The following is a 6,924-nucleotide window of genomic DNA, read 5'->3' on the forward strand; positions in this document are numbered from 1 at the left end:
AATGAATTGAAATAAGCAGCACGGGCATATACAGTGATAATTTAGCCCCTATGTACAGCATCTCTGCAATTCACACTGCTTTTATGGGCTGGATCATTTCCTTTGCTGACAAAATGAGATCTTGTTATTTCCTCCTTATTGCAGGATTGATTGAATCCTTGTTGATATTAAGGTTGTTTTCCTGTTTGTTGTCCCCAGGACACCAGTATGCATTACATTTATGGCCCACTGGGATCTCCAGACCACAGAGTCATTTTTGTAAAGGGACCGAAACACTGCTGTGACGGGACTATGGCCGAGTGTTGTGCATTTACTCTATTAGGAACTCTATTACAGTAAATGTTTCTGTTTGTCACAGTGACAACTGTGTATCAAATCCCTCCAGCTGTAGTACACTACTGGCAGAAACTGAGGGAACTAATGTGCCTAATATGTCCCCAGGAACATCGGGTCTGCCAAACACACACTCTGAATCTGCCTGTGTAATCAAGGCAGGACACAAATGTCTGCAGATAGTGGCGGTATCACTTCCATACAGCTCGCTGTTGCCTGCTGCCTTGATGAGCCTGTGTGACTCAAATTACAAGGTGAATGCCAGGCTTTTGTGCACTCTGTAAAGTAGAGCAGCTGGGGTAATGAGTATGGTCTTCCTGCACACTAAGGCAGAGCATGGGAGTTAATCTAATGAAGGGGAGAGAGCCATGGCTTCTAATGGGAAGGTCGGGACTGATGAAGACTAATACAGAGCCCTCGTTCTTCCCCAATCACTGGGGCAACACTTGTGCTGCAGACTTAATCATGTGTCCACTAGACTTTTTAGATTCAATATAGAGAAAAGCTGGAGTGAGGACAGGCAGCAATCAAAGGAGCAGAAAACAACCAAGTGGCTCCTGAGAGGCTGATTTTGTGTTGACTGTTGTCTGAGGTAGAAGGACACAGGACATATACTTATCAAGGCATCAGTGTGACCTGTTTTAAAGCTATCTGACAGGAATCATAGGAGCCTACAGGCCCAGTTTAATGTACTGTATGTGATCATGTTATTTAACCATAAAGCAGGGGTCATATTAGCTCGTTATCATTTGCTAATGTGGTGTCAAAGTGTTCGAACTATGTCTACACGCAGCCACGTGAGGAGGTCGATACCATCCCAGTAGATTTGGATTCACTCTCTGTGAACCATGAATGTCTCTATTAAATTTCGTTCCAGTCCATCCAGCAGTTGTTGAGCTGTCTCCGTTTAGTGGTGGACTGACTGACCAACAGAAGAATGACTCCTGGAAAATAGTTGATAGTAACCTAAAGTTCAGCTTTTCTCTAAACTTCCCTTGTCTTTGTAACACGGAAACTACATCGTGCAGTAAATAAATCATCCTGAACTGTGCAGGAGCTGTGTTTTACTCAAGGATACACAGTAATACCTGCATGTGTTTTTTTACTTGATGCGTGGGCATTCAATGTTGTACTTTTTAATATAATGTTCATGTGACACCCACATGATCACTGTGTGAACCATAATTAAGTGACTGCTAACATAAACGCACATGTATGTTAACAGTAATTTTAGTTCATCTAAAAATATTGTTAAGAAGGTTTTAATGCCCACGTAGAATTAAATCTATGCATGAGATGGTCACATGTGGGTATTTTTTCATGTTATTCTCCATGTAACACCTCTCCTGTCGTCTGTTTCTCGAAATGCCTGCAAATAAACACGATTCAAGGTAATTCACACAGCGATTAGAGCACCTCCTAATCAGCAGCAGGTTGATACACAAAGCCACAGCCTCCTGCAGCGAGAGCAGAAGTCTGATAAGATGCCACTCAAAGGCAATTAACATGCACCAGCAACAATAATGGTCCTCCAAACTCTCTAGCAACCCCCTCAGACAAACACAGTTAGAATCGCCTACGCTTTCTCTCCCTCTATTCCTCCACAGCTTTATAGGCTGTGGTTTCGTCAGGGGGCTTGAGTGGGCTGGAGAGGTTGTGAGAATAACAAGGTGTCCACTGAAGCGGCATGATATGTTTGTTCTCTTCTCTCGGCACCACCAGGCTGCCACTTCAGGAAATGAGCAGCAATATACCGAGGAGATACTTGTAATAGGTCACGTATGAGCATCATGAGAGCAGACCCTGTGGTTGACACTGTGATGGAGGAAATGAAATCATGCAGAACCACGTTAGGGAGCAGCCTGATAAATGTATGGTTGTAGTAACTGCCGCAAATAGACAAGCCTAGACAGAAAGTCTTCAATTGCTTGGCCGCAAGTATGTGGAAATGCAAATGTAAGTCAACATCCCGTTCTAAAATGATCATTTTAAAAGTGTAATTTAACATTACACTACATCCAGCGGGTGTTGGGATGGGGCTGAGGTCAGGACTGAAGGTTGGTCCATCTGGTGGTTGCAGAAATATAGGAACATGTCTGCAGGTTAACTGTCCAGATACAGTTTGATTTAATTGTGCGTTTACGTGCAGACATTTGACTGCTACCTGTCAGCCATGTCCAGCAAACATCACTACATCTCACACCCACAGTGTCAGGGAGGCCCACTGAGCACAATATCCAGTGTACTTCCAAAACATGCATTTCAAGACTTACACGAACTCCCTGTAATCGGGTCAGGCAAATTGGTTCAGTCATTTAGCAACAGAGTGCACAACACCCCCTGTGACACATATCAGTGCTCATACATCATGCTTATTCAGCTGCCTCTGTTCGAATCCCCCACAGTCAAGCTCTAACAACCAAGCCATGAGAATCGAGGTGACCCAATAAAGCACGTCCACATTTAATGAAGAGTGATTCTCCCCACTGCAGAGAGAGGGAGAGAGAGAGGTCTGGGCTTTCCCCCCGTCTGTTCCTCTTGGCTTCTCTTCAGTTCAGCGAGTGACTCAGCCCTCTGGATGCCCCATGGCTGCTGGGTGGCAGCTGAGAGACGGCTGAATTAAAGATGGCCTGGTCTGTTCTCCAAGCTGTTTCTCTTTTGGTGTTTTCAGGATGCTGGAATTTGGTGCTGGTTGTTTTGCAGGTATACGAAACCATTTAACTGTCCAATTACTGCACCGCACACTCACGCACTAATTAACACCTATGACTCACGCATTAAGGGATAAAAACATCATTGCCATAGACATATCTGGACCTGTACAGTATGATGAATTGTAAAAACTTATAATAAATAAACACCGTCATCAGGTCAAAATATGAATTTCCACTATTTAGGTTTGAGACTAACAAAATCAGCCTGAACTTTAGGCTAGACTTTCTATTTATTGCTAATTGACAAATGTTAGCAAACTAAGATGCTAAACTAATATGGTGAACATGATAAACAAACCTGTTTGCATTGCCACTGAGAGCACGTGGGCATGCTCATGTTATCTGGCTCAAAGCTCGGCTGTGTCTAATGCAGCGGCACACAGCAGTCAGCATGGCTTCAGACTTTCTAGACCAAGTCAGCCTCCACAGGACCTAATCTACAGAAGATTGAGAATGATTTTGCATGAAATTACAGAAAATCATTTGATTCTCCATGCAGCACCCTGGCAGCAACAGTGTTATTAGTTTTAAATGATAGATTTCACAGTTGAGGCTGCATATTTCAAATGTTTATCACAATTAAACCTATCATTTCACAGCTTAACATGTTTCATTGTTTGCATAACTCTTATGTAATTACGGCAACGCCTTGACAAAACCGGTGGGCATCTGAAGAATCAGAGCAGAATTAAGGGGCAACTGAAGTCGAGCCAGGCAGACAGGCGAAACCTTTCTGCAAGCTCTCAGTGCTAAGCGACCCTGACGGGGAATCTGTCATGTTGGATGCCAATGCTAACTAAATGCTGAGGTATATGACATTTCTTCCACCCACTCAGTCATCTACCAAATGTGTGTGTGTGTGTGTGTGAAGGGCGTGGGGTGGTGACAGGGCAGAGGCAGGCTCAGTGAGTTGTATGTTATATAAGCAATAATGAGGTTAATGTATCGACTGTATTGATATGCACTGAGTTGACATCTGCGCTGCATTGCTCTCACAACAAATAATGGCTGCTTATCAGTTAATGTTAATGTTGTGTCAGTGGTGTCATGTTCAGGAGATGAAACCAGATGGCAATTAGAGCAAACTGGGGCGTGTGAGCAGAAAGTACGCAGTGAAAACATGGTTGTTTTTGTTGCTCTTTTGAGATGAAACCTCTCAAAACTATACACTCAAGCACATACGGGAGTGACAGCACTGTCTCTTAAATCTGATGAAAAACACCATATGCAGGGACGGCCCTCTTCCCCCCCTTCAAGGCCAGGCAGCAATACAGATCACAGCTGGAGAACGGTGGAAGTGAGAATCTACTGTCTCCATTGATGCCTCCTCTCCCGCTCCTCAGCTGTGCCATTTTCAATCAATAGCTTTTAGGAAATCAGCATCTACCCTGCAGTTTGAAATGAAAGGGCTCCTTTGTTGTGAAGCCCATAGTGTGTATAATGATCTCACTCTGAGGAAACATGCATGTTTTTCAGAGGCATTTTCTACCATTGCAGCAAATTACATAATATGTTCATGTTCAAAGTAAAGCCTTCGCGGCTTTGAGGAAAAGCTGCATTCAGCAAAGTAGGAATTAAGGTGATGCCTACCTATCTTCTGGTGTGCAGTCGATGAAAAGCAGTGTGTTTTAGCTGCACACGACTTGCATGTGAATAAGATCAGTTTCCCCTCTGGCTCCAGGTGTTTATTGGCACTACTACATCCCATCTGCCTATACCCTTACCTCCTCCTCCTACTCCTCCCACTTCCCTTCTCCTCTCTGTGGATCATGTGCCAGGACCTGGAGCAGAACAAGAATGCAAAAATGACTTTGATTTGACTGTGGAGTAGTTAGACAACTTCTTTATTATCCCCTCAGAGCACTACACTCCTCAGATACATCACTATAGTAGTGATGGAGATCTGTTGTGTTGCCCATAATTGATGTTTTAGACAAAGCACTGCATCCCTTTGTTGTATTATACTGTGCGGAATTATGCAAAGTACACAATATAATGAAAACTGTACTTAAAACTCGTTTTAGATGAATTGTTCTGATTAACTTTCCACTGCTTTGAGTAAAAACCATTAAACTGATATTAATTTGTACACTACAGCTTAGTCTGCAGTAAGATTTTTTAAAATATCCAGATCTCAAACTGATTACATTATGGTGCGGCGTTTCACACCAGCTTTTTCTTGCATCTAACATCGCCATCTGTCTGTTGAGAAAAGCCACTGCTCCATTCATAGGCAGCAGTGTAGATGTGGAGATCTGCACAATGTTAAATATTTTAAGCAAACAGTAGTCTGTTTGCTTAAAATATTTAAATTCATATTTACATTTTTACGTTTTATTATTTATATTAACATTTTGTCCAACTAAACACAACTGTTACTTTTGTAATTAAATTTCTGAAATGAAAATAATTTTGCTTCTGCTCTTCACCAACAGAAAAAGAGAAACAGATCCTAATCTGACAGTTTAGAAATGTTTAGAAAGCACAACATAAAATTACATAAATATATATATAGTATAAAATGAAATTAAACTGCACTCGTGCTGCATTGTCACTCTTAAATAAATCCTTAATGTATTCCAGTCTACTACTAAGTGCAGGTACAGCAACAATAACACATTTTAGAGGTATACAGATACACAAATATACATTTTAAGTAAGTAACAACATGGTATTTCCTTGGAGGATAAAGTAAAACTGTAAAAGAAAACATGTACTAAGTCTGTTCAAAGTTTATTTAGCTCATCAGGATTGTTTTATCAACTGATTTTGACATAGACCTACATAAAATGAAAAATAGCTTAAATCACTTCAACTTGAAATAATTGATGTAATTCCTGTTCTCTGGGCAAAGTCACATTTTTTAAGTTGGTTCTAATCATTTTAAAAGAGTAGGTACAACACATCAACTTTTTGCTGAAGTAAATGTTTGTAAGCTGTTATTAATTAATTAGTATTTTAATTAATTTGAAAACAGAAGCCCTTCCTGACACAACCTCTGTACAATCTCACTAATTGGGGTTTTGTGGACATGCTACACCTTTATAACCACAACAACCTACAAATGCTGAATTTATATCCTTATTATCTAACATCGACTTGATCAAGACAAAAAATATTCTTCTGATCAAGGGCTGAAATCAAAAAGGTCAATTACAACAATAACTTTGTGAGCTAAAAGTGTGTGGTAGAGTTAATTCTTAAAAATAAATCCAGTGTTTTCTTTGGAAAATCTCCTTGATCCACTTTGGCTGCAAACAACGCAGTAGTCATCATCCTCGTCTGAGGGAATGAAGATGTGTTGAACTGAGATCATCTGAACTATAATTAAGTTGTGAATCTCTATAAATCATCTTCTGACAAATTAATCAACGCTGCTCCACTTGGAGGCCTCCTTATGTGAAAGTCTGTGTAGGCTGTAGATGTGTTCTGTGATGTATTCAAGGACATTAAGACAATGAAACACTCAGTCGTTTTCCCCATCAGAACTTTTAATTAACACTAATCATCGTTTTATGATTTGTATTAATGTGGGAAAACTAATTAAATGTTGAGCCACACTCTCTGCTTTTATTAATCTCCAGTCAACAATCAGTGCAGGGCAAATCCACTGTGGAACAGAGGGGGTACTGTGTTTTATTATTAGTATTATTACCTGTTCAGACAGGATTAGCTGGAAATCTTCATTATTTATTATAGTATTTGTGCTTTATTTAACATCGTAAGTGGGTTTTCTTACTTTTTACTGAATTAAACACTATGACTCAAAGAACTGACCATGTCTGAAATATGTTGGACGGTGAGTGACTTCACATTGTCACTGTGTGGGACGACGCACTGATCTTTGACACAGACAAATTGTTATGTCCGGACAACT

This window comes from Anabas testudineus, chromosome 1 (genome assembly GCF_900324465.2).
Source record: "Anabas testudineus chromosome 1, fAnaTes1.2, whole genome shotgun sequence".
NCBI lineage: Eukaryota > Metazoa > Chordata > Actinopteri > Anabantiformes > Anabantidae > Anabas > Anabas testudineus.